This window comes from Brienomyrus brachyistius, chromosome 2 (assembly GCF_023856365.1).
Source record: "Brienomyrus brachyistius isolate T26 chromosome 2, BBRACH_0.4, whole genome shotgun sequence".
Lineage (NCBI taxonomy): Eukaryota > Metazoa > Chordata > Actinopteri > Osteoglossiformes > Mormyridae > Brienomyrus > Brienomyrus brachyistius.
Genome location: NC_064534.1, coordinates 43201957 through 43229497, shown reverse-complemented (window position 1 = coordinate 43229497; position 27541 = coordinate 43201957). Strand labels below are relative to the sequence as shown.

Below are 27541 nucleotides of genomic sequence, written 5' to 3'. Positions count from 1 at the left end.
GTTATCAACTCCGCTAACAGCCACAAAATCTCCGCCGCACGAAGCCCACTGGTAGCTGCTGAATCACATGCTTCCCCAAAACATCGCGCTGTCAGAACACTGGGAGCTACACACACCAACAAGTCCATACTGCAGGCTGCAGCCAGAACTATTTTCTACATTCAAACATCGACGGCCTCTTCTCTCTAAAAATTCACCAGACCGCTTCTACCACCAGCAAAGAAGTTTCCATCCCTAATTCCTCTGTGATTCCCACTAACCTAAACATTAAGCTGGCATTGAAGGGTGTGAATTACCCCGGCCAATCTGTTCTTTTAAATACAGCTTTTAGCAAGTTTTGAAAGGAGAAGAGCAGAACTTGCTATGCCAATAATATCGAGTCTTCTGTGGCGAAGTGGTTTTTGCATAGAAAACAAAGCGGTCAGTTGAAGAGGAATAATATCAGTACTTTGTTTAAAACTGTGTGTAAAAAGCTGTCTCTTTATCATTAACAATAAGTTGTAAAACGTGAATGGGGAGTGACAGTCTTCAAGTTTGTGAGAAGATCGCACCCTGGTGGAATAAAGGCACGAACAGCTTACAGCACCTAGAATTACCAGGAAGTATTTAGAGTAAAACGGTGTGTAAAAGCTGCCTTTATGAATGAGAGAAAAAAAAAAAACATATATATATAAAATAGTAAAATGTAAGGGGAGTGATAGATTTAAATTAATCGTGAAGTGGAGCGCCCCCTGTATAAAGTAAAAGTGAGAAAAGCTTACAGCACCTGGTATTCCCAGGAGGTCTCCCATCCAAGTACTGACCAGACCCTACCCTGCTTGGCTTCCGAGATCGGATGAGATCGGGCGTGTTCAGGGTGGTATGGCCGTAAGCGAGAGACTTGACCAAAAACAGCCCTTTTGCATTATACGCGTCTATACATGCCAGTTAGTCCCATTGGATCCTACTCCTGGTTTTTTTTTTTTTTATCTGACTCACACTGCAGCACCACCATCCAATCGGCAGCGCCGGACCCACACCAAACATTCACCAAACTACTCAGCCGGCAGCCTACCACAATTATTCCATTCTTTCCGCATCCGCACACTTCCTTCTTTTTAACTCCTTTTCACTACCGCACAGGTTAATCGCCGCACGTCCCCCGCCGGCAAACATTACTCCTTTGCCTACTGCATGCAGGCTTCTCTTAACGACCCTGTGTTATCAACTCCGCTAACAGCCACAAAATCTCCGCCGCACGAAGCCCACTGGTAGCTGCTGAATCACATGCTTCCCCAAAACGTCGCGCTGTCAGAACACTGGGAGCTACACACACCAACAAGTCCATACTGCAGGCTGCAGCCAGAACAATTTTCTAAATCCAAACATCGACGGCCTCTTCTCTCTAAAAATTCACCAGACCGCTTCTACCACCAGCAAAGAAGTTTCCATCCCTAATTCCTCTGTGATTCCCACTAACCTAAACATTAAGCTGGCATTGAAGGGTGTGAATTACCCCGGCCAATCCGTTCTTTTAAATACAGCTTTTAGCAAGTTTTGAAAGGAGAAGAGCAGAACTTGCTATGCCAATAATATCGAGTCTTCTGTGGCGAAGTGGTTTTTGCATAGAAAACAAAGCGGTCAGTTGAAGAGGAATAATATCAGTACTTTGTTTAAAACTGTGTGTAAAAAGCTGTCTCTTTATCATTAACAATAAGTTGTAAAAAGTGAATGGGGAGTGACAGTCTTCAAGTTTGTGAGAAGATCGCGCCCTGGTGGAATAAAGGCACGAAGAGCTTACAGCACCTAGAATTACCAGGAAGTATTTAGAGTAAAACGGTTTCTAAAAGCTGGCTTTATGAAAGAGAGAAAAAATATATATATATAAAATAGTAAAATGGAAGGGGAGTGCTAGATTTAAATTAATCGTGAAGTGGAGCGCCCCCTGTATAAAGTAAAAGTGAGAAAAGCTTACAGCACCTGGTATTCCCAGGTGGTCTCCCATCCAAGTACTAACCACAGCCTACCCTGCTTAGCTTCCAAGATCAGATGAGATCAGGCGTGTTCAGGGTGGTATGGCCTCAAGCAAGAGACGCTACCAAAAACAGCCCTTTTGCATTACACGCCTCTATACATGCCAGTTAGTCCCATTGGATCCTACTCCTGGTTTTTTTTTTTTTTTTATCTGACTCACACTGCAGCACCACCATCCAATCGGCAGCGCCGGACCCACACCAAACATTCACCAAACTACTCAGCCGGCAGCCTACCACAATTATCCCATTCTTTCCGCATCCGCACACTTCCTTCACTTTAACTCCTTTACACTACCGCACAGGTTAATCGCCGCACGTCCCCCACCAGCAAACATTCCTCCTTTGCCTACCGCATGCAGGCTTCTCTTAATGACTTTCTGTTATCAACTCCGCTAACAGCCACAAAATCTCTGCCGCACGAAGCCCACTGGTAGCTGTTGAATCACATGCTTCCCCAAAACGTCGCGCTGTCAGAACACTGGGAGCTACACACGCCAACAGGTCCATACTGCAGGCTGCAGCCAGAACAATTTTCTACATTCAAACATCGACGGCCTCTTCTCTCTAAAAATTCACCAGACCACTTCTACCACCAGCAAAGAAGTTTCTATCCCTAATTCCTCTGTGATTCCCACTAACCTAAACATTAAGTTGGCATTGAAGGGTGTGAATTACCCCGGCCAACCTGCTCTTTTAAAGACAGCTTTTAGCGAGTTTTTAAAGGAGGAGAAGAGCAGACCATGCTATGCCAATAATATCGAGTCTTCTGTGGTGAAGTGTTTTTTGCATAGAAAACAAACCGGTGAGTTGAAGAGGAATTATATCAGTACTTTGTTTAAAACTGTGTGTAAAAAGCTGTCTCTTTATTATTAACAATAAGTTGTAAAACGTGAATGGGGAGTGACAGTCTTCAAGTTTGTCAGAAGATCGCGCCCTGGTGGAATAAAGGCACAAACAGCTTACAGTAGCTATAATTACCAGGCAGTATTTAGAGTAAAACGGTGTGTAAAAGCTGCCTTTATGAATGAGAGAAAAAAAAAAAAAATATATATATATATAAAATAGTAAAACGGAAGGGGAGTGATAGATTTAAATTAATCGTGAAGTGGAGTGCCCCCTGTATTAAGTAAAAGTGAGAAAAGCTTACAGCACCTGGTATTCCCAGTAGGTCTCCCATCCAAGTACTAACCAGACCCTATCTTGCTTGGCTTCCGAGATCGGACGAGATCGGGCGTGTTCAGGGTGGTACGGCCGTGAGCGAGAAAAACTACCAAAAACAGCCCTTTTGTATTACACGCCTCTATACATGCCAGTTAGTCCAAGTGGATCCTACTACTGTTTTTTTTTTTTTTTTTATCTGACTCACACTGCAGCCCCACCATCCAATCGGCAGTGCCGGAACCACACCAAACATTCACCAAACTACTCAGCCGGCAGCCTACCACAATTATTCCATTCTTTCCGCATCCGCACACTTCCTTCTCTTTAACTCCTTTTCACTACCGCACAGGTTAATCGCCGCACGTCCCCCGTCGGCAAACATTACTCCTTTGCCTACCGCATGCAGGCTTCTCTTAATGACCTTCTGTTATCAACTCCGCTAACAGCCACAAAATCTCCGCCGCACGAAGCCCACTGGTAGCTGCTGAATCACATGCTTCCCCAAAACGTCGCGCTGTCAGAACACTGGGAGCTACACACACCAACAAGTCCATACTGCAGGCTGCAGCCAGAACAATTTTCTACATTCAAACATCGACGGCCTCTTCTCTCTAAAAATTCACCAGACCGCTTCTACCACCAGCAAAGAAGTTTTCATCCCTAATTCTTCTGTGATTCCCACTAACCTAAACATTAAGCTGGCATTGAAGGGTGTGAATTACCCCGGCCAACCTGCTCTTTTAAATACAGCTTTTAGCAAGTTTTGAAAGGAGGAGAATAGCAGATAATATGCCAATAATATCGAATATTCTGTGGCGAAGTGGTTTTTGCATAGAAAACAAAGCGGTCAGTTGAAGAGGAATAATATCAGTACTTTGTTTAAAACTGTGTGTAAAAAGCTGTCTCTTTATCATTAACAATAAGTTGTAAAACGTGAATGGGGAGTGACAGTCTTCAAGTTTGTGAGAAGATCGCACCCTGGTGGAATAAAGGCACGAACAGCTTAAAGCACCTAGAATTACCAGGAAGTATTTAGAGTAAAACGGTGTGTAAAAGCTGCCTTTATGAATGAGAGAAAAAAAAAATATATATATATATAAAATAGTAAAATGGAAGGGGAGTGATAGATTTAAATTAATCGTGAAGTGGAGCGCCCCCTGTATAAAGTAAAAGTGAGAAAAGCTTACAGCACCTGGTATTCCCAGGAGGTCTCCCATCCAAGTACTGACCAGACCCTACCCTGCTTGGCTTCCGAGATCGGATGAGATCGGGCGTGTTCAGGGTGGTATGGCCGTAAGCGAGAGACTTGACCAAAAACAGCCCTTTTGCATTATACGCGTCTATACATGCCAGTTAGTCCCATTGGATCCTACTCCTGGTTTTTTTTTTTTTTATCTGACTCACACTGCAGCACCACCATCCAATCGGCAGCGCCGGACCCACACCAAACATTCACCAAACTACTCAGCCGGCAGCCTACCACAATTATTCCATTCTTTCCGCATCCGCACACTTCCTTCTTTTTAACTCCTTTTCACTACCGCACAGGTTAATCGCCGCACGTCCCCCGCCGGCAAACATTACTCCTTTGCCTACTGCATGCAGGCTTCTCTTAACGACCCTGTGTTATCAACTCCGCTAACAGCCACAAAATCTCCGCCGCACGAAGCCCACTGGTAGCTGCTGAATCACATGCTTCCCCAAAACGTCGCGCTGTCAGAACACTGGGAGCTACACACACCAACAAGTCCATACTGCAGGCTGCAGCCAGAACAATTTTCTAAATCCAAACATCGACGGCCTCTTCTCTCTAAAAATTCACCAGACCGCTTCTACCACCAGCAAAGAAGTTTCCATCCCTAATTCCTCTGTGATTCCCACTAACCTAAACATTAAGCTGGCATTGAAGGGTGTGAATTACCCCGGCCAATCCGTTCTTTTAAATACAGCTTTTAGCAAGTTTTGAAAGGAGAAGAGCAGAACTTGCTATGCCAATAATATCGAGTCTTCTGTGGCGAAGTGGTTTTTGCATAGAAAACAAAGCGGTCAGTTGAAGAGGAATAATATCAGTACTTTGTTTAAAACTGTGTGTAAAAAGCTGTCTCTTTATCATTAACAATAAGTTGTAAAAAGTGAATGGGGAGTGACAGTCTTCAAGTTTGTGAGAAGATCGCGCCCTGGTGGAATAAAGGCACGAAGAGCTTACAGCACCTAGAATTACCAGGAAGTATTTAGAGTAAAACGGTTTCTAAAAGCTGGCTTTATGAAAGAGAGAAAAAATATATATATATAAAATAGTAAAATGGAAGGGGAGTGCTAGATTTAAATTAATCGTGAAGTGGAGCGCCCCCTGTATAAAGTAAAAGTGAGAAACGCTTACAGCACCTGGTATTCCCAGGTGGTCTCCCATCCAAGTACTAACCACAGCCTACCCTGCTTAGCTTCCAAGATCAGATGAGATCTGGCGTGTTCAGGGTGGTATGGCCTCAAGCAAGAGACGCTACCAAAAACAGCCCTTTTGCATTACACGCCTCTATACATGCCAGTTAGTCCCATTGGATCCTACTCCTGGTTTTTTTTTTTTTTTATCTGACTCACACTGCAGCACCACCATCCAATCGGCAGCGCCGGACCCACACCAAACATTCACCAAACTACTCAGCCGGCAGCCTACCACAATTATCCCATTCTTTCCGCATCCGCACACTTCCTTCACTTTAACTCCTTTACACTACCGCACAGGTTAATCGCCGCACGTCCCCCACCAGCAAACATTCCTCCTTTGCCTACCGCATGCAGGCTTCTCTTAATGACTTTCTGTTATCAACTCCGCTAACAGCCACAAAATCTCCGCCGCACGAAGCCCACTGGTAGCTGTTGAATCACATGCTTCCCCAAAACGTCGCGCTGTCAGAACACTGGGAGCTACACACGCCAACAGGTCCATACTGCAGGCTGCAGCCAGAACAATTTTCTACATTCAAACATCGACGGCCTCTTCTCTCTAAAAATTCACCAGACCACTTCTACCACCAGCAAAGAAGTTTCTATCCCTAATTCCTCTGTGATTCCCACTAACCTAAACATTAAGTTGGCATTGAAGGGTGTGAATTACCCCGGCCAACCTGCTCTTTTAAAGACAGCTTTTAGCGAGTTTTTAAAGGAGGAGAAGAGCAGACCATGCTATGCCAATAATATCGAGTCTTCTGTGGTGAATTGTTTTTTGCATAGAAAACAAACCGGTGAGTTGAAGAGGAATTATATCAGTACTTTGTTTAAAACTGTGTGTAAAAAGCTGTCTCTTTATTATTAACAATAAGTTGTAAAACGTGAATGGGGAGTGACAGTCTTCAAGTTTGTCAGAAGATCGCGCCCTGGTGGAATAAAGGCACAAACAGCTTACAGTAGCTATAATTACCAGGCAGTATTTAGAGTAAAACGGTGTGTAAAAGCTGCCTTTATGAATGAGAGAAAAAAAAAAATATATATATATATATAAAATAGTAAAACGGAAGGGGAGTGATAGATTTAAATTAATCGTGAAGTGGAGTGCCCCCTGTATTAAGTAAAAGTGAGAAAAGCTTACAGCACCTGGTATTCCCAGTAGGTCTCCCATCCAAGTACTAACCAGACCCTATCTTGCTTGGCTTCCGAGATCGGACGAGATCGGGCGTGTTCAGGGTGGTACGGCCGTGATCGAGAAAAACTACCAAAAACAGCCCTTTTGCATTACACGCCTCTATACATGCCAGTTAGTCCAAGTGGATCCTACTACTGTTTTTTTTTTTTTTTTTATCTGACTCACACTGCAGCCCCACCATCCAATCGGCAGTGCCGGAACCACACCAAACATTCACCAAACTACTCAGCCGGCAGCCTACCACAATTATTCCATTCTTTCCGCATCCGCACACTTCCTTCTCTTTAACTCCTTTTCACTACCGCACAGGTTAATCGCCGCACGTCCCCCGTCGGCAAACATTACTCCTTTGCCTACCGCATGCAGGCTTCTCTTAATGACCCTCTGTTATCAACTCCGCTAACAGCCACAAAATCTCCGCCGCACGAAGCCCACTGGTAGCTGCTGAATCACATGCTTCCCCAAAACGTCGCGCTGTCAGAACACTGGGAGCTACACACACCAACAAGTCCATACTGCAGGCTGCAGCCAGAACAATTTTCTACATTCAAACATCGACGGCCTCTTCTCTCTAAAAATTCACCAGACCGCTTCTACCACCAGCAAAGAAGTTTTCATCCCTAATTCTTCTGTGATTCCCACTAACCTAAACATTAAGCTGGCATTGAAGGGTGTGAATTACCCCGGCCAACCTGCTCTTTTAAATACAGCTTTTAGCAAGTTTTGAAAGGAGGAGAATAGCAGATAATATGCCAATAATATCGAATATTCTGTGGCGAAGTGTATTTTGCATAGAAAACATAGCGGTGAGTTTAAGAGGAATTATATCAGTACTTTGTTTAAAACTGTGTGTAAAAAGCTGTCTCTTTATTATTAACAATAAGTTGTAAAACGTGAATGGGGAGTGACAGTCTTCAAGTTTGTGAGAAGATCGCGCCCTGGTGGAATAAAGGCACGAACAGCTTACAGCAGCTATAATTACCAGGCAGTATTTAGAGTAAAACGGTGTGTAAAAGCTGCCTTTATGAATGAAAGAAAAAATATATATATATAAAATAGTAAAACGGAAGGGGAGTGATAGATTTAAATTAATCGTGAAGTGGAGTGCCCTCTGTATTAAGTAAAAGTGAGAAAAGCTTACAGCACTTGGTATTCCCAGTAGGTCTCCCATCCAAGTACTAACCAGACCCTATCTTGCTTGGCTTCCGAGACCAGACGAGATCGGGCGTGTTCAGGGTGGTACGGCCGTGAGCGAGAAAAACTACCAAAAACAGCCCTTTTGCATTACACGCCTCTATACATGCCAGTTAGTCCAAGTGGATCCTACTCCTGTTTTTTTTTTTTTTTTTATCTGACTCACACTGCAGCCCTACCATCCAATCGGCAGTGCCGGAACCACACCAAACATTCACCAAACTACTCAGCCGGCAGCCTACCACAATTATTCCATTCTTTCCGCATCCGCAAACTTCCTTCTCTTTAACTCCTTTTCACTACCGCACAGGTTAATCGCCGCACGTCCCCCGTCGGCAAACATTACTCCTTTGCCTACCGCATGCAGGCTTCTCTTAATGACCTTCTGTTATCAACTCCGCTAACAGCCACAAACTCTCCGCCGCACGAAGCCCACTGGTAGCTGCTGAATCACATGCTTCCCCAAAACGTCGCGCTGTCAGAACACTGGGAGTTACACACACCAACAAGTCCATACTGCAGGCTGCAGCCAGAACAATTTTCTACATTCAAACATTGACGGCCTCTTCTCTCTAAAAATTCACCAGACCGCTTCTACCACCAGCAAAGAAGTTTCCATCCCTAATTCCTCTGTGATTCCCACTAACCTAAACATTAAGCTGGCATTGAAGGGTGTGAATTACCCCGGCCAACCTGCTCTTTTAAATACAGCTTTTAGCAAGTTTTGAAAGGAGGAGAAGAGCAGACCTTGCTATGCCAATAATAACGAGTCTTCTGTGGTGAAGTCGTTTTTGCATAGAAAACAAAGCGGTGAGTTGAAGAGGAATTATATTAGTACTTTGTTTAAAACTGTGTGTAAAAAGCTGTCTCTTTATTATTAACAATAAGTTGTAAAACGTGAATGGGGAGTGACAGTCTTCAAGTTTGTGAGAAGATTGCGCCCTGGTGGAATAAAGGCACGAACAGCTTACAGCAGCTATAATTACCAGGCAGTATTTAGAGTAAAACGGTGTGTAAAAGCTGCCTTTATGAATGAGAGAAAAAAGAAATATATAAAATATTAAAATGGAAGGGGAGTGATAGATTTAAATTAATCGTGAAGTGGAGCGCCCCCTGTATAAAGTAAAAGTGAGAAAAGCTTACAGCACCTGGTATTCCCAGGTGGTCTCCATCCAAGAACTAACCAGACCCTAGCCTGCTTTGCTTCCGAGATAAGACGAGATCGGGCGCGTTCAGGGTGGTATGGCCATAAGCGAGAGCCGCGAACAAAAACAGCCCTTTTGCATTACACGCGTCTATACATGCCAGTTAGTCCCATTGGATCCTACTCCTGGTTTTTTTTTTTTTTATCTGACTCACACTGCAGCCCCACCATCCAATCGGCAGCGCCGGACCCACACCAAACATTCACCAAACTACTCAGCCGGCAGCCTACCACAATTATTCCATTCATTCCGCATCCGCACACTTCCTTCTTTTTAACTCCTTTTCACTACCGCACAGGTTAATCGCCGCACGTCCCCCGCCGGCAAACATTACTCCTTTGCCTACTGCATGCAGGCTTCTCTTAACGACCCTCTGTTATCAACTCCGCTAACAGCCACAAAATCTCCGCCGCACGAAGCCCACTGGTAGCTGCTGAATCACATGCTTCCCCAAAACGTCGCGCTGTCAGAACACTGGGAGCTACACACACCAACAAGTCCATACTGCAGGCTGCAGCCAGAACAATTTTCTACATTCAAACATCGACGGCCTCTTCTCTCTAAAAATTCACCAGACCGCTTCTACCACCAGCAAAGAAGTTTCCATCCCTAATTCCTCTGTGATTCCCACTAACCTAAACATTAAGCTGGCATTGAAGGGTGTGAATTACCCCGGCCAATCTGTTCTTTTAAATACAGCTTTTAGCAAGTTTTGAAAGGAGAAGAGCAGAACTTGCTATGCCAATAATATCGAGTCTTCTGTGGCGAAGTGGTTTTTGCATAGAAAACAAAGCGGTCAGTTGAAGAGGAATAATATCAGTACTTTGTTTAAAACTGTGTGTAAAAAGCTGTCTCTTTATCATTAACAATAAGTTGTAAAACGTGAATGGGGAGTGACAGTCTTCAAGTTTGTGAGAAGATCGCGCCCTGGTGGAATAAAGGCACGAACAGCTTACAGCACCTAGAATTACCAGGAAGTATTTAGAGTAAAACGGTTTCTAAAAGCTGCCTTTATGAATGAGAGAAAAAAAAAAATATATATATAAAATAGTAAAATGGAAGGGGAGTGATAGATTTAAATTAATCGTGAAGTGGAGCGCCCCCTGTACAAAGTAAAAGTGAGAAAAGCTTACAGCACCTGGTATTCCCAGGTGGTCTCCCATCCAAGTACTAACCAGACCCTACCCAGCTTCTGAGATCAGATGAGATCGGGCGTGTTCAGGGTGGTATGGCCGTAAGCGAGAGTTGCTACCAAAAACAGCCCTTTTGCATTACACGCGTCTATACATGCCAGTTAGTCCCATTGGATCCTACTCCTGGTTTTTTTTTTTTTTATCTGACTCACACTGCAGCCCCACCATGCAATCGGCAGCGCCGGACCCACACCAAACATTCACCAAACTACTCAGCCGGCAGCCTACCACAATTATTCCATTCATTCCGCATCCGCACACTTCCTTCTTTTTAACTCCTTTTCACTACCGCACAGGTTAATCGCCGCACGTCCCCCGCCGGCAAACATTACTCCTTTGCCTACAGCATGCAGGCTTCTCTTAACGACCCTCTGTTATCAACTCCGCTAACAGCCACAAAATCTCCGCCGCACGAAGCCCACTGGTAGCTGCTGAATCACATGCTTCCCCAAAACGTCGCGCTGTCAGAACACTGGGAGCTACACACACCAACAAGTCCATACTGCAGGCTGCAGCCAGAACAATTTTCTACATTCAAACATCGACGGCCTCTTCTCTCTAAAAATTCACCAGACCGCTTCTACCACCAGCAAAGAAGTTTCCATCCCTAATTCCTCTGTGATTCCCACTAACCTAAACATTAAGCTGGCATTGAAGGGTGTGAATTACCCCGGCCAATCTGTTCTTTTAAATACAGCTTTTAGCAAGTTTTGAAAGGAGAAGAGCAGAACTTGCTATACCAATAATATCGAGTCTTCTGTGGCGAAGTGGTTTTTGCATAGAAAACAAAGCGGTCAGTTGAAGAGGAATAATATCAGTACTTTGTTTAAAACTGTGTGTAAAAAGCTGTCTCTTTATCATTAACAATAAGTTGTAAAACGTGAATGGGGAGTGACAGTCTTCAAGTTTGTGAGAAGATCGCGCCCTGGTGGAATAAAGGCACGAACAGCTTACAGCACCTAGAATTACCAGGAAGTATTTAGAGTAAAACGGTTTCTAAAAGCTGCCTTTATGAATGAGAGAAAAAAAAAAATATATATATATATAAAATAGTAAAATGGAAGGGGAGTGATAGATTTAAATTAATCGTGAAGTGGAGCGCCCCCTGTATAAAGTAAAAGTGAGAAAAGCTTACAGCACCTGGTATTCCCAGGAGGTCTCCCATCCAAGTACTAACCAGACCCTAACCTGTTTAGCTTCCAAGATCAGATGAGATCGGGCGTGTTCAGGGTGGTATGGCCGTAAGCGAGAGATGCTACCAAAAACAGCCCTTTTGCATTACACGCGTCTATACATGCCAGTTAGTCCCATTGGATCCTACTCCTGGTTTTTTTTTTTTTTATCTGACTCACACTGCAGCCCCACCATCCAATCGGCAGCGCCGGACCCACACCAAACATTCACCAAACTACTCAGCCGGCAGCCTACCACAATTATTCCATTCTTTCCGCATCCGCACACTTCCTTCTTTTTAACTCCTTTTCACTACCGCACAGGTTAATCGCCGCACGTCCCCCGCCGGCAAACATTACTCCTTTGTCTACTGCATGTAGGCTTCTCTTAACGACCCTCTGTTATCAACTCCGCTAACAGCCACAAAATCTCCGCCGCACGAAGCCCACTGGTAGCTGCTGAATCACATGCTTCCCCAAAACGTCGCGCTGTCAGAACACTGGGAGCTACACACACCAACAAGTCCATACTGCAGGCTGCAGCCAGATCAACAATTTTCTACATTCAAACATCGACGGCCTCTTCTCTCTAAAAATTCACCAGACCGCTTCTACCACCAGCAAAGAAGTTTCCATCCCTAATTCCTCTGTGATTCCCACTAACCTAAATATTAAGCTGGCATTGAAGGGTGTGAATTACCCCGGCCAATCTGTTCTTTTAAATACAGCTTTTAGCAAGTTTTGAAAGGAGAAGAGCAGAACTTACTATGCCAATAATATCGAGTCTTCTGTGGCGAAGTGGTTTTTGCATAGAAAACAAAGCGGTCAGTTGAAGAGGAATAATATCAGTACTTTGTTTAAAACTGTGTGTAAAAAGCTGTCTCTTTATCATTAACAATAAGTTGTAAAACGTGAATGGGGAGTGACAGTCTTCAAGTTGGTGAGAAGATCGCGCCCTGGTGGAATAAAGGCACGAACAGCTTACAGCACCTAGAATTACCAGGAAGTATTTAGAGTAAAACGGTTTCTAAAAGCTGCCTTTAGGAATGAGAAGAAAAAAAATATATATATATAAAATAGTAAAATGGAAGGGGAGTGATAGATTTAAATTAATCGTGAAGTGGAGCGCCCCCTGTACAAAGTAAAAGTGAGAAAAGCTTACAGCACCTGGTATTCCCAGGAGGTCTCCCATCCAAGTACTAACCAGACCCTAACCTGTTTAGCTTCCAAGATCAGATGAGATCGGGCGTGTTCAGGGTGGTATGGCCGTAAGCGAGAGATGCTACCAAAAACAGCCCTTTTGCATTACACGCCTCTATACATGCCAGTTAGTCCCATTGGATCCTACTCCTGGTTTTTTTTTTTTTTATCTGACTCACACTGCAGCCCCACCATCCAATCGGCAGCGCCGGACCCACACCAAACATTCACCAAACTACTCAGCCGGCAGCCTACCACAATTATTCCATTCTTTCCGCATCCGCACACTTCCTTCTTTTTAACTCCTTTTCACTACCGCACAGGTTAATCGCCGCACGTCCCCCGCCGGCAAACATTACTCCTTTGCCTACTGCATGTAGGCTTCTCTTAACGACCCTCTGTTATCAACTCCGCTAACAGCCACAAAATCTCCGCCGCACGAAGCCCACTGGTAGCTGCTGAATCACATGCTTCCCCAAAACGTCGCGCTGTCAGAACACTGGGAGCTACACACACCAACAAGTCCATACTGCAGGCTGCAGCCAGAACAATTTTCTACATTCAAACATCGACGGCCTCTTCTCTCTAAAAATTCACCAGACCGCTTCTACCACCAGCAAAGAAGTTTCCATCCCTAATTCCTCTGTGATTCCCACTAACCTAAATATTAAGCTGGCATTGAAGGGTGTGAATTACCCCGGCCAATCTGTTCTTTTAAATACAGCTTTTAGCAAGTTTTGAAAGGAGAAGAGCAGAACTTGCTATGCCAATAATATCGAGTCTTCTGTGGCGAAGTGGTTTTTGCATAGAAAACAAAGCGGTCAGTTGAAGAGGAATAATATCAGTACTTTGTTTAAAACTGTGTGTAAAAAGCTGTCTCTTTATCATTAACAATAAGTTGTAAAACGTGAATGGGGAGTGACAGTCTTCAAGTTGGTGAGAAGATCGCGCCCTGGTGGAATAAAGGCACGAACAGCTTACAGCACCTGGAATTACCAGGAAGTATTTAGAGTAAAACGGCTTCTAAAAGCTGCCTTTATGAATGAGAGAAAAAAAAAATATATATATAAAATAGTAAAATGGAAGGGGAGTGATAGATTTAAATTAATCGTGAAGTGGAGCGCCCCCTGTATAAAGTAAAAGTGAGAAAAGCTTACAGCACCTGGTATTCCCAGGAGGTCTCCCATCCAAGTACTAACCAGACCCTAACCTGTTTAGCTTCCAAGATCAGATGAGATCGGGCGTGTTCAGGGTGGTATGGCCGTAAGCGAGAGATGCTACCAAAAACAGCCCTTTTGCATTACACGCGTCTATACATGCCAGTTAGTCCCATTGGATCCTACTCCTGGTTTTTTTTTTTTTAATCTGACTCACACTGCAGCCCCACCATCCAATCGGCAGCGCCGGACCCACACCAAACATTCACCAAACTACTCAGCCGGCAGCCTACCACAATTATTCCATTCTTTCCGCATCCGCACACTTCCTTCTTTTTAACTCCTTTTCACTACCGCACAGGTTAATCGCCGCACGTCCCCCGCCGGCAAACATTACTCCTTTGCCTACTGCATGTAGGCTTCTCTTAACGACCCTCTGTTATCAACTCCGCTAACAGCCACAAAATCTCCGCCGCACGAAGCCCACTGGTAGCTGCTGAATCACATGCTTCCCCAAAACGTCGCGCTGTCAGAACACTGGGAGCTACACACACCAACAAGTCCATACTGCAGGCTGCAGCCAGAACAATTTTCTACATTCAAACATCGACGGCCTCTTCTCTCTAAAAATTCACCAGACCGCTTCTACCACCAGCAAAGAAGTTTCCATCCCTAATTCCTCTGTGATTCCCACTAACCTAAATATTAAGCTGGCATTGAAGGGTGTGAATTACCCCGGCCAATCTGTTCTTTTAAATACAGCTTTTAGCAAGTTTTGAAAGGAGAAGAGCAGAACTTGCTATGCCAATAATATCGAGTCTTCTGTGGCGAAGTGGTTTTTGCATAGAAAACAAAGCGGTCAGTTGAAGAGGAATAATATCAGTACTTTGTTTAAAACTGTGTGTAAAAAGCTGTCTCTTTATCATTAACAATAAGTTGTAAAACGTGAATGGGGAGTGACAGTCTTCAAGTTGGTGAGAAGATCGCGCCCTGGTGGAATAAAGGCACGAACAGCTTACAGCACCTGGAATTACCAGGAAGTATTTAGAGTAAAACGGCTTCTAAAAGCTGCCTTTATGAATGAGAGAAAAAAAAAATATATATATAAAATAGTAAAATGGAAGGGGAGTGATAGATTTAAATTAATCGTGAAGTGGAGCGCCCCCTGTATAAAGTAAAAGTGAGAAAAGCTTACAGCACCTGGTATTCCCAGGTGGTCTCCCATCCAAGTACTAACCACACCCTACCCTGCTTGGCTTCCGAGATCAGACGAGATCGGGCGTGTTCAGGGTGGTATGGCCGTGAGCGAGAAAAACTCCCAAAAACAGCCCTTTTGCATTACACGCCTCTATACATGCCAGTTAGTCCCATTGGATCCTACTCCTGTTTTTTTTTTTTTTATCTGACTCACACTGCAGCCCCACCATCCAATCGGCAGCGCCGGACCCACACCAAACATTCACCAAACTACTCAGCCGGCAGCCTACCACAATTATTCCATTCTTTCCGCATCCGCACACTTCCTTCTTTTTAACTCCTTTTCACTACCGCACAGGTTAATCGCCGCACGTCCCCCGCCAGCAAACATTACTCCTTTGCCTACTGCATGTAGGCTTCTCTTAACGACCCTCTGTTATCAACTCCGCTAACAGCCACAAAATCTCCGCTGCACAAAGCCCACTGGTAGCTGCTGAATCACATGCTTCCCCAAAACGTCGCGCTGTCAGAACACTGGGAGCTACACACACCAACAAGTCCATACTGCAGGCTGCAGCCAGAACTATTTTCTACATTCAAACATCGACGGCCTCTTCTCTCTAAAAATTCACCAGACCGCTTCTACCACCAGCAAAGAAGTTTCCATCCCTAATTCCTCTGTGATTCCCACTAACCTGAACATTAAGCTGGCATTGAAGGGTGTGAATTACCCCGGCCAATCTGTTCTTTTAAATACAGCTTTTAGCAAGTTTTGAAAGGAGAAGAGCAGAACTTGCTATGCCAATAATATCGAGTCTTCTGTGGCGAAGTGGTTTTTGCATAGAAAACAAAGCGGTCAGTTGAAGAGGAATAATATCAGTACTTTGTTTAAAACTGTGTGTAAAAAGCTGTCTCTTTATCATTAACAATAAGTTGTAAAACGTGAATGGGGAGTGACAGTCTTCAAGTTTGTGAGAAGATCGCGCACTGGTGGAATAAAGGCACGAACAGCTTAAAGCACCTAGAATTACCAGGAAGTATTTAGAGTAAAACGGTTTCTAAAAGCTGCCTTTAGGAATGAGAGAAAAAAAAAATATATATATATAAAATAGTAAAATGGAAGGGGAGTGATAGATTTAAATTAATCGTGAAGTGGAGCGCCCCCTGTATAAAGTAAAAGTGAGAAAAGCTTACAGCACCTGGTATTCCCAGGTGGTCTCCCATCCAAGTACTAACCAGACCCTACCCAGCTTCCGAGATCAGATGAGATCGGGCGTGTTCAGGGTGGTATGGCCGTAAGCGAGAGTTGCTACCAAAAACAGCCCTTTTGCATTACACGCGTCTATACATGCCAGTTAGTCCCATTGGATCCTACTCCTGGTTTTTTTTTTTTTTATCTGACTCACACTGCAGCCCCACCATCCAATCGGCAGCGCCGGACCCACACCAAACATTCACCAAACTACTCAGCCGGCAGCCTACCACAATTATTCCATTCATTCCGCATCCGCACACTTCCTTCTTTTTAACTCCTTTTCACTACCGCACAGGTTAATCGCCGCACGTCCCCCGCCGGCAAACATTACTCCTTTGCCTACAGCATGCAGGCTTCTCTTAACGACCCTCTGTTATCAACTCCGCTAACAGCCACAAAATCTCCGCCGCACGAAGCCCACTGGTAGCTGCTGAATCACATGCTTCCCCAAAACGTCGCGCTGTCAGAACACTGGGAGCTACACACACCAACAAGTCCATACTGCAGGCTGCAGCCAGAACAATTTTCTACATTCAAACATCGACGGCCTCTTCTCTCTAAAAATTCACCAGACCGCTTCTACCACCAGCAAAGAAGTTTCCATCCCTAATTCCTCTGTGATTCCCACTAACCTAAACATTAAGCTGGCATTGAAGGGTGTGAATTACCCCGGCCAATCTGTTCTTTTAAATACAGCTTTTAGCAAGTTTTGAAAGGAGAAGAGCAGAACTTGCTATGCCAATAATATCGAGTCTTCTGTGGCGAAGTGGTTTTTGCATAGAAAACAAAGCGGTCAGTTGAAGAGGAATAATATCAGTACTTTGTTTAAAACTGTGTGTAAAAAGCTGTCTCTTTATCATTAACAATAAGTTGTAAAACGTGAATGGGGAGTGACAGTCTTCAAGTTTGTGAGAAGATCGCGCCCTGGTGGAATAAAGGCACGAACAGCTTACAGCACCTAGAATTACCAGGAAGTATTTAGAGTAAAACGGTTTCTAAAAGCTGCCTTTATGAATGAGAGAAAAAAATATATATATATATAAAATAGTAAAATGGAAGGGGAGTGATAGATTTAAATTAATCGTGAAGTGGAGCGCCCGCCTGTATAAAGTAAAAGTGAGAAAAGCTTACAGCACCTGGTATTCCCAGGAGGTCTCCCATCCAAGTACTAACCAGACCCTAACCTGTTTAGCTTCCAAGATCAGATGAGATCGGGCGTGTTCAGGGTGGTATGGCCGTAAGCGAGAGATGCTACCAAAAACAGCCCTTTTGCATTACACGCGTCTATACATGCCAGTTAGTCCCATTGGATCCTACTCCTGGTTTTTTTTTTTTTTATCTGACTCACACTGCAGCCCCACCATCCAATCGGCAGCGCCGGACCCACACCAAACATTCACCAAACTACTCAGCCGGCAGCCTACCACAATTATTCCATTCTTTCCGCATCCGCACACTTCCTTCTTTTTAACTCCTTTTCACTACCGCACAGGTTAATCGCCGCACGTCCCCCGCCGGCAAACATTACTCCTTTGTCTACTGCATGTAGGCTTCTCTTAACGACCCTCTGTTATCAACTCCGCTAACAGCCACAAAATCTCCGCCGCACGAATCCCACTGGTAGCTGCTGAATCACATGCTTCCCCAAAACGTCGCGCTGTCAGAACACTGGGAGCTACACACACCAACAAGTCCATACTGCAGGCTGCAGCCAGAACAATTTTCTACATTCAAACATCGACGGCCTCTTCTCTCTAAAAATTCACCAGACCGCTTCTACCACCAGCAAAGAAGTTTCCATCCCTAATTCCTCTGTGATTCCCACTAACCTAAATATTAAGCTGGCATTGAAGGGTGTGAATTACCCCGGCCAATCTGTTCTTTTAAATACAGCTTTTAGCAAGTTTTGAAAGGAGAAGAGCAGAACTTGCTATGCCAATAATATCGAGTCTTCTGTGGCGAAGTGGTTTTTGCATAGAAAACAAAGCGGTCAGTTGAAGAGGAATAATATCAGTACTTTGTTTAAAACTGTGTGTAAAAAGCTGTCTCTTTATCATTAACAATAAGTTGTAAAACGTGAATGGGGAGTGACAGTCTTCAAGTTGGTGAGAAGATCGCGCCCTGGTGGAATAAAGGCACGAACAGCTTACAGCACCTAGAATTACCAGGAAGTATTTAGAGTAAAACGGTTTCTAAAAGCTGCCTTTAGGAATGAGAAAAAAAAAATATATATATAAAATAGTAAAATGGAAGGGGAGTGATAGATTTAAATTAATCGTGAAGTGGAGCGCCCCCTGTACAAAGTAAAAGTGAGAAAAGCTTACAGCACCTGGTATTCCCAGGAGGTCTCCCATCCAAGTACTAACCAGACCCTAACCTGTTTAGCTTCCAAGATCAGATGAGATCGGGCGTGTTCAGGGTGGTATGGCCGTAAGCGAGAGATGCTACCAAAAACAGCCCTTTTGCATTACACGCGTCTATACATGCCAGTTAGTCCCATTGGATCCTACTCCTGGTTTTTTTTTTTTTTATCTGACTCACACTGCAGCCCCACCATCCAATCGGCAGCGCCGGACCCACACCAAACATTCACCAAACTACTCAGCCGGCAGCCTACCACAATTATTCCATTCTTTCCGCATCCGCACACTTCCTTCTTTTTAACTCCTTTTCACTACCGCACAGGTTAATCGCCGCACGTCCCCCGCCGGCAAACATTACTCCTTTGTCTACTGCATGTAGGCTTCTCTTAACGACCCTCTGTTATCAACTCCGCTAACAGCCACAAAATCTCCGCCGCACGAAGCCCACTGGTAGCTGCTGAATCACATGCTTCCCCAAAACGTCGCGCTGTCAGAACACTGGGAGCTACACACACCAACAAGTCCATACTGCAGGCTGCAGCCAGAACAATTTTCTACATTCAAACATCGACGGCCTCTTCTCTCTAAAAATTCACCAGACCGCTTCTACCACCAGCAAAGAAGTTTCCATCCCTAATTCCTCTGTGATTCCCACTAACCTAAATATTAAGCTGGCATTGAAGGGTGTGAATTACCCCGGCCAATCTGTTCTTTTAAATACAGCTTTTAGCAAGTTTTGAAAGGAGAAGAGCAGAACTTGCTATGCCAATAATATCGAGTCTTCTGTGGCGAAGTGGTTTTTGCATAGAAAACAAAGCGGTCAGTTGAAGAGGAATAATATCAGTACTTTGTTTAAAACTGTGTGTAAAAAGCTGTCTCTTTATCATTAACAATAAGTTGTAAAACGTGAATGGGGAGTGACAGTCTTCAAGTTGGTGAGAAGATCGCGCCCTGGTGGAATAAAGGCACGAACAGCTTACAGCACCTGGAATTACCAGGAAGTATTTAGAGTAAAACGGCTTCTAAAAGCTGCCTTTATGAATGAGAGAAAAAAAAAATATATATATAAAATAGTAAAATGGAAGGGGAGTGATAGATTTAAATTAATCGTGAAGTGGAGCGCCCCCTGTATAAAGTAAAAGTGAGAAAAGCTTACAGCACCTGGTATTCCCAGGTGGTCTCCCATCCAAGTACTAACCACACCCTACCCTGCTTGGCTTCCGAGATCAGACGAGATCGGGCGTGTTCAGGGTGGTATGGCCGTGAGCGAGAAAAACTCCCAAAAACAGCCCTTTTGCATTACACGCCTCTATACATGCCAGTTAGTCCCATTGGATCCTACTCCTGTTTTTTTTTTTTTTATCTGACTCACACTGCAGCCCCACCATCCAATCGGCAGCGCCGGACCCACACCAAACATTCACCAAACTACTCAGCCGGCAGCCTACCACAATTATTCCATTCTTTCCGCATCCGCACACTTCCTTCTTTTTAACTCCTTTTCACTACCGCACAGGTTAATCGCCGCACGTCCCCCGCCGGCAAACATTACTCCTTTGCCTACAGCATGCAGGCTTCTCTTAACGACCCTCTGTTATCAACTCCGCTAACAGCCACAAAATCTCCGCCGCACGAAGCCCACTGGTAGCTGCTGAATCACATGCTTCCCCAAAACGTCGCGCTGTCAGAACACTGGGAGCTACACACACCAACAAGTCCATACTGCAGGCTGCAGCCAGAACAATTTTCTACATTCAAACATCGACGGCCTCTTCTCTCTAAAAATTCACCAGACCGCTTCTACCACCAGCAAAGAAGTTTCCATCCCTAATTCCTCTGTGATTCCCACTAACCTAAACATTAAGCTGGCATTGAAGGGTGTGAATTACCCCGGCCAATCTGTTCTTTTAAATACAGCTTTTAGCAAGTTTTGAAAGGAGAAGAGCAGAACTTGCTATGCCAATAATATCGAGTCTTCTGTGGCGAAGTGGTTTTTGCATTGAAAACAAAGCGGTCAGTTGAAGAGGAATAATATCAGTACTTTGTTTAAAACTGTGTGTAAAAAGCTGTCTCTTTATCATTAACAATAAGTTGTAAAACGTGAATGGGGAGTGACAGTCTTCAAGTTTGTGAGAAGATCGCGCCCTGGTGGAATAAAGGCACGAACAGCTTACAGCACCTAGAATTACCAGGAAGTATTTAGAGTAAAACGGTTTCTAAAAGCTGCCTTTATGAATGAGAGAAAAAAAAAAAATATATATATATAAAATAGTAAAATGGAAGGGGAGTGATAGATTTAAATTAATCGTGAAGTGGAGCGCCCCCTGTATAAAGTAAAAGTGAGAAAAGCTTACAGCACCTGGTATTCCCCGGAGGTCTCCCATCCAAGTACTAACCAGACCCTAACCTGTTTAGCTTCCAAGATCAGATGAGATCGGGCGTGTTCAGGGTGGTATGGCCGTAAGCGAGAGATGCTACCAAAAACAGCCCTTTTGCATTACACGCGTCTATACATGCCAGTTAGTCCCATTGGATCCTACTCCTGGTTTTTTTTTTTTTTATCTGACTCACACTGCAGCCCCACCATCCAATCGGCAGCGCCGGACCCACACCAAACATTCACCAAACTACTCAGCCGGCAGCCTACCACAATTATTCCATTCTTTCCGCATCCGCACACTTCCTTCTTTTTAACTCCTTTTCACTACCGCACAGGTTAATCGCCGCACGTCCCCCGCCGGCAAACATTACTCCTTTGTCTACTGCATGTAGGCTTCTCTTAACGACCCTCTGTTATCAACTCCGCTAACAGCCACAAAATCTCCGCCGCACGAAGCCCACTGGTAGCTGCTGAATCACATGCTTCCCCAAAACGTCGCGCTGTCAGAACACTGGGAGCTACACACACCAACAAGTCCATACTGCAGGCTGCAGCCAGATCAACAATTTTCTACATTCAAACATCGACGGCCTCTTCTCTCTAAAAATTCACCAGACCGCTTCTACCACCAGCAAAGAAGTTTCCATCCCTAATTCCTCTGTGATTCCCACTAACCTAAATATTAAGCTGGCATTGAAGGGTGTGAATTACCCCGGCCAATCTGTTCTTTTAAATACAGCTTTTAGCAAGTTTTGAAAGGAGAAGAGCAGAACTTGCTATGCCAATAATATCGAGTCTTCTGTGGCGAAGTGGTTTTTGCATAGAAAACAAAGCGGTCAGTTGAAGAGGAATAATATCAGTACTTTGTTTAAAACTGTGTGTAAAAAGCTGTCTCTTTATCATTAACAATAAGTTGTAAAACGTGAATGGGGAGTGACAGTCTTCAAGTTGGTGAGAAGATCGCGCCCTGGTGGAATAAAGGCACGAACAGCTTACAGCACCTAGAATTACCAGGAAGTATTTAGAGTAAAACGGTTTCTAAAAGCTGCCTTTAGGAATGAGAAAAAAAAAAATATATATATAAAATAGTAAAATGGAAGGGGAGTGATAGATTTAAATTAATCGTGAAGTGGAGCGCCCCCTGTACAAAGTAAAAGTGAGAAAAGCTTACAGCACCTGGTATTCCCAGGTGGTCTCCCATCCAAGTACTAACCAGACCCTACCCAGCTTCCGAGATCAGATGAGATCGGGCGTGTTCAGGGTGGTATGGCCGTAAGCGAGAGTTGCTACCAAAAACAGCCCTTTTGCATTACACGCGTCTATACATGCCAGTTAGTCCCATTGGATCCTACTCCTGGTTTTTTTTTTTTTTATCTGACTCACACTGCAGCCCCACCATCCAATCGGCAGCGCCGGACCCACACCAAACATTCACCAAACTACTCAGCCGGCAGCCTACCACAATTATTCCATTCATTCCGCATCCGCACACTTCCTTCTTTTTAACTCCTTTTCACTACCGCACAGGTTAATCGCCGCACGTCCCCCGCCGGCAAACATTACTCCTTTGCCTACAGCATGCAGGCTTCTCTTAACGACCCTCTGTTATCAACTCCGCTAACAGCCACAAAATCTCCGCCGCACGAAGCCCACTGGTAGCTGCTGAATCACATGCTTCCCCAAAACGTCGCGCTGTCAGAACACTGGGAGCTACACACACCAACAAGTCCATACTGCAGGCTGCAGCCAGAACAATTTTCTACATTCAAACATCGACGGCCTCTTCTCTCTAAAAATTCACCAGACCGCTTCTACCACCAGCAAAGAAGTTTCCATCCCTAATTCCTCTGTGATTCCCACTAACCTAAACATTAAGCTGGCATTGAAGGGTGTGAATTACCCCGGCCAATCTGTTCTTTTAAATACAGCTTTTAGCAAGTTTTGAAAGGAGAAGAGCAGAACTTGCTATGCCAATAATATCGAGTCTTCTGTGGCGAAGTGGTTTTTGCATAGAAAACAAAGCGGTCAGTTGAAGAGGAATAATATCAGTACTTTGTTTAAAACTGTGTGTAAAAAGCTGTCTCTTTATCATTAACAATAAGTTGTAAAACGTGAATGGGGAGTGACAGTCTTCAAGTTTGTGAGAAGATCGCGCCCTGGTGGAATAAAGGCACGAACAGCTTACAGCACCTAGAATTACCAGGAAGTATTTAGAGTAAAACGGTTTCTAAAAGCTGCCTTTATGAATGAGAGAAAAAAATATATATATATATAAAATAGTAAAATGGAAGGGGAGTGATAGATTTAAATTAATCGTGAAGTGGAGCGCCCCCTGTACAAAGTAAAAGTGAGAAAAGCTTACAGCACCTGGTATTCCCAGGTGGTCTCCCATCCAAGTACTAACCAGACCCTACCCAGCTTCCGAGATCAGATGAGATCGGGCGTGTTCAGGGTGGTATGGCCGTAAGCGAGAGTTGCTACCAAAAACAGCCCTTTTGCATTACACGCGTCTATACATGCCAGTTAGTCCCATTGGATCCTACTCCTGGTTTTTTTTTTTTTTATCTGACTCACACTGCAGCCCCACCATCCAATCGGCAGCGCCGGACCCACACCAAACATTCACCAAACTACTCAGCCGGCAGCCTACCACAATTATTCCATTCATTCCGCATCCGCACACTTCCTTCTTTTTAACTCCTTTTCACTACCGCACAGGTTAATCGCCGCACGTCCCCCGCCGGCAAACATTACTCCTTTGCCTACAGCATGCAGGCTTCTCTTAACGACCCTCTGTTATCAACTCCGCTAACAGCCACAAAATCTCCGCCGCACGAAGCCCACTGGTAGCTGCTGAATCACATGCTTCCCCAAAACGTCGCGCTGTCAGAACACTGGGAGCTACACACATCAACAAGTCCATACTGCAGGCTGCAGCCAGAACAATTTTCTACATTCAAACATCGACGGCCTCTTCTCTCTAAAAATTCACCAGACCGCTTCTACCACCAGCAAAGAAGTTTCCATCCCTAATTCCTCTGTGATTCCCACTAACCTAAACATTAAGCTGGCATTGAAGGGTGTGAATTACCCCGGCCAATCTGTACTTTTAAATACAGCTTTTAGCAAGTTTTGAAAGGAGAAGAGCAGAACTTGCTATGCCAATAATATCGAGTCTTCTGTGGCGAAGTGGTTTTTGCATAGAAAACAAAGCGGTCAGTTGAAGAGGAATAATATCAGTACTTTGTTTAAAACTGTGTGTAAAAAGCTGTCTCTTTATCATTAACAATAAGTTGTAAAACGTGAATGGGGAGTGACAGTCTTCAAGTTTGTGAGAAGATCGCGCCCTGGTGGAATAAAGGCACGAACAGCTTACAGCACCTAGAATTACCAGGAAGTATTTAGAGTAAAACGGTTTCTAAAAGCTGCCTTTATGAATGAGAGAAAAAAAATATATATATATATATAAAATAGTAAAATGGAAGGGGAGTGATAGATTTAAATTAATCGTGAAGTGGAGCGCCCCCTGTATAAAGTAAAAGTGAGAAAAGCTTACAGCACCTGGTATTCCCAGGAGGTCTCCCATCCAAGTACTAACCAGACCCTAACCTGTTTAGCTTCCAAGATCAGATGAGATCGGGCGTGTTCAGGGTGGTATGGCCGTAAGCGAGAGATGCTACCAAAAACAGCCCTTTTGCATTACACGCGTCTATACATGCCAGTTAGTCCCATTGGATCCTACTCCTGGTTTTTTTTTTTTTTATCTGACTCACACTGCAGCCCCACCATCCAATTGGCAGCGCCGGACCCACACCAAACATTCACCAAACTACTCAGCCGGCAGCCTACCACAATTATTCCATTCTTTCCGCATCCGCACACTTCCTTCTTTTTAACTCCTTTTCACTACCGCACAGGTTAATCGCCGCACGTCCCCCGCCGGCAAACATTACTCCTTTGTCTACTGCATGTAGGCTTCTCTTAACGACCCTCTGTTATCAACTCCGCTAACAGCCACAAAATCTCCGCCGCACGAAGCCCACTGGTAGCTGCTGAATCACATGCTTCCCCAAAACGTCGCGCTGTCAGAACACTGGGAGCTACACACACCAACAAGTCCATACTGCAGGCTGCAGCCAGAACAATTTTCTACATTCAAACATCGACGGCCTCTTCTCTCTAAAAATTCACCAGACCGCTTTTACCACCAGCAAAGAAGTTTCCATCCCTAATTCCTCTGTGATTCCCACTAACCTAAATATTAAGCTGGCATTGAAGGGTGTGAATTACCCCGGCCAATCTGTTCTTTTAAATACAGCTTTTAGCAAGTTTTGAAAGGAGAAGAGCAGAACTTGCTATGCCAATAATATCGAGTCTTCTGTGGCGAAGTGGTTTTTGCATAGAAAACAAAGCGGTCAGTTGAAGAGGAATAATATCAGTACTTTGTTTAAAACTGTGTGTAAAAAGCTGTCTCTTTATCATTAACAATAAGTTGTAAAACGTGAATGGGGAGTGACAGTCTTCAAGTTGGTGAGAAGATCGCGCCCTGGTGGAATAAAGGCACGAACAGCTTACAGCACCTAGAATTACCAGGAAGTATTTAGAGTAAAACGGTTTCTAAAAGCTGCCTTTAGGAATGAGAAAAAAAATATATATATATATAAAATAGTAAAATGGAAGGGGAGTGATAGATTTAAATTAATCGTGAAGTGGAGCGCCCCCTGTACAAAGTAAAAGTGAGAAAAGCTTACAGCACCTGGTATTCCCAGGAGGTCTCCCATCCAAGTACTAACCAGACCCTAACCTGTTTAGCTTCCAAGATCAGATGAGATCGGGCGTGTTCAGGGTGGTATGGCCGTAAGCGAGAGATGCTACCAAAAACAGCCCTTTTGCATTACACGCGTCTATACATGCCAGTTAGTCCCATTGGATCCTACTCCTGGTTTTTTTTTTTTTTATCTGACTCACACTGCAGCCCCACCATCCAATCGGCAGCGCCGGACCCACACCAAACATTCACCAAACTACTCAGCCGGCAGCCTACCACAATTATTCCATTCTTTCCGCATCCGCACATTTCCTTCTTTTTAACTCCTTTTCACTACCGCACAGGTTAATCGCCGCACGTCCCCCGCCGGCAAACATTACTCCTTTGCCTACTGCATGTAGGCTTCTCTTAACGACCCTCTGTTATCAACTCCGCTAACAGCCACAAAATCTCCGCCGCACGAAGCCCACTGGTAGCTGCTGAATCACATGCTTCCCCAAAACGTCGCGCTGTCAGAACACTGGGAGCTACACACACCAACAAGTCCATACTGCAGGCTGCAGCCAGAACAATTTTCTACATTCAAACATCGACGGCCTCTTCTCTCTAAAAATTCACCAGACCGCTTCTACCACCAGCAAAGAAGTTTCCATCCCTAATTCCTCTGTGATTCCCACTAACCTAAATATTAAGCTGGCATTGAAGGGTGTGAATTACCCCGGCCAATCTGTTCTTTTAAATACAGCTTTTAGCAAGTTTTGAAAGGAGAAGAGCAGAACTTGCTATGCCAATAATATCGAGTCTTCTGTGGCGAAGTGGTTTTTGCATAGAAAACAAAGCGGTCAGTTGAAGAGGAATAATATCAGTACTTTGTTTAAAACTGTGTGTAAAAAGCTGTCTCTTTATCATTAACAATAAGTTGTAAAACGTGAATGGGGAGTGACAGTCTTCAAGTTGGTGAGAAGATCGCGCCCTGGTGGAATAAAGGCACGAACAGCTTACAGCACCTAGAATTACCAGGAAGTATTTAGAGTAAAACGGCTTCTAAAAGCTGCCTTTATGAATGAGAGAAAAAAAAAATATATATATAAAATAGTAAAATGGAAGGGGAGTGATAGATTTAAATTAATCGTGAAGTGGAGCGCCCCCTGTATAAAGTAAAAGTGAGAAAAGCTTACAGCACCTGGTATTCCCAGGTGGTCTCCCATCCAAGTACTAACCAGACCCTACCCTGCTTGGCTTCCGAGATCAGACGAGATCGGGCGTGTTCAGGGTGGTATGGCCGTAAGCGAGAGATGGTACCAAAAACAGCCCTTTTGCATTACACGCGTCTATACATGCCAGTTAGTCCCATTGGATCCTACTCCTGGTTTTTTTTTTTTTTTATCTGACTCACACTGCAGCCCCACCATCCAATCGGCAGCGCCGGACCCACACCAAACATTCACCAAACTACTCAGCCGGCAGCCTACCACAATTATTCCATTCTTTCCGCATCCGCACACTTCCTTCTTGTTAACTCCTTTTCACTACCGCACAGGTTAATCGCCGCACGTCCCCCGCCGGCAAACATTACTCCTTTGCCTACTGCATGTAGGCTTCTTTTAACGACCCTCTGTTATCAACTCCGCTAACAGCCAC

General features: G+C 44.4%; 1 protein-coding gene, 13 non-coding genes and 10 pseudogenes across 14 annotated transcripts in view; 1 reads left to right on the top strand and 23 right to left on the bottom strand.

Moving 5' to 3' along the window:
* Positions 1-27541, top strand: part of LOC125715120 (uncharacterized) — a 1180389-nt gene that overhangs the window by 1096920 nt on the left and 55928 nt on the right. The window lies entirely within an intron of this gene.
* Positions 755-873, bottom strand: LOC125732876 (5S ribosomal RNA). The gene has a single exon (XR_007392240.1). It is a non-coding gene; the product is annotated as a 5S ribosomal RNA (ribosomal RNA).
* LOC125731794 (5S ribosomal RNA) lies at positions 1948-2066 on the bottom strand (annotated as a pseudogene).
* On the bottom strand, positions 3156-3274 carry LOC125731420 (5S ribosomal RNA; annotated as a pseudogene).
* LOC125732874 (5S ribosomal RNA) lies at positions 4357-4475 on the bottom strand. The gene has a single exon (XR_007392238.1). It is a non-coding gene; the product is annotated as a 5S ribosomal RNA (ribosomal RNA).
* On the bottom strand, positions 5550-5668 carry LOC125731965 (5S ribosomal RNA; annotated as a pseudogene).
* On the bottom strand, positions 6756-6874 carry LOC125731779 (5S ribosomal RNA; annotated as a pseudogene).
* On the bottom strand, positions 7951-8069 carry LOC125731985 (5S ribosomal RNA; annotated as a pseudogene).
* Positions 9147-9264, bottom strand: LOC125732005 (5S ribosomal RNA; annotated as a pseudogene).
* Positions 10342-10455, bottom strand: LOC125731879 (5S ribosomal RNA; annotated as a pseudogene).
* LOC125735551 (5S ribosomal RNA) lies at positions 11537-11655 on the bottom strand. Its single transcript, XR_007394845.1, has one exon. It is a non-coding gene; the product is annotated as a 5S ribosomal RNA (ribosomal RNA).
* Positions 12736-12854, bottom strand: LOC125735550 (5S ribosomal RNA). The gene has a single exon (XR_007394844.1). It is a non-coding gene; the product is annotated as a 5S ribosomal RNA (ribosomal RNA).
* Positions 13931-14049, bottom strand: LOC125735549 (5S ribosomal RNA). Its single transcript, XR_007394843.1, has one exon. It is a non-coding gene; the product is annotated as a 5S ribosomal RNA (ribosomal RNA).
* On the bottom strand, positions 15126-15244 carry LOC125736702 (5S ribosomal RNA). The gene has a single exon (XR_007395976.1). It is a non-coding gene; the product is annotated as a 5S ribosomal RNA (ribosomal RNA).
* Positions 16322-16435, bottom strand: LOC125731533 (5S ribosomal RNA; annotated as a pseudogene).
* On the bottom strand, positions 17514-17632 carry LOC125735548 (5S ribosomal RNA). The gene has a single exon (XR_007394842.1). It is a non-coding gene; the product is annotated as a 5S ribosomal RNA (ribosomal RNA).
* LOC125735547 (5S ribosomal RNA) lies at positions 18707-18825 on the bottom strand. Its single transcript, XR_007394841.1, has one exon. It is a non-coding gene; the product is annotated as a 5S ribosomal RNA (ribosomal RNA).
* LOC125736701 (5S ribosomal RNA) lies at positions 19902-20020 on the bottom strand. Its single transcript, XR_007395975.1, has one exon. It is a non-coding gene; the product is annotated as a 5S ribosomal RNA (ribosomal RNA).
* Positions 21100-21218, bottom strand: LOC125736609 (5S ribosomal RNA). Its single transcript, XR_007395884.1, has one exon. It is a non-coding gene; the product is annotated as a 5S ribosomal RNA (ribosomal RNA).
* LOC125731532 (5S ribosomal RNA) lies at positions 22297-22410 on the bottom strand (annotated as a pseudogene).
* Positions 23488-23601, bottom strand: LOC125731531 (5S ribosomal RNA; annotated as a pseudogene).
* On the bottom strand, positions 24682-24800 carry LOC125735545 (5S ribosomal RNA). Its single transcript, XR_007394839.1, has one exon. It is a non-coding gene; the product is annotated as a 5S ribosomal RNA (ribosomal RNA).
* LOC125735544 (5S ribosomal RNA) lies at positions 25877-25995 on the bottom strand. Its single transcript, XR_007394838.1, has one exon. It is a non-coding gene; the product is annotated as a 5S ribosomal RNA (ribosomal RNA).
* LOC125733015 (5S ribosomal RNA) lies at positions 27072-27190 on the bottom strand. Its single transcript, XR_007392373.1, has one exon. It is a non-coding gene; the product is annotated as a 5S ribosomal RNA (ribosomal RNA).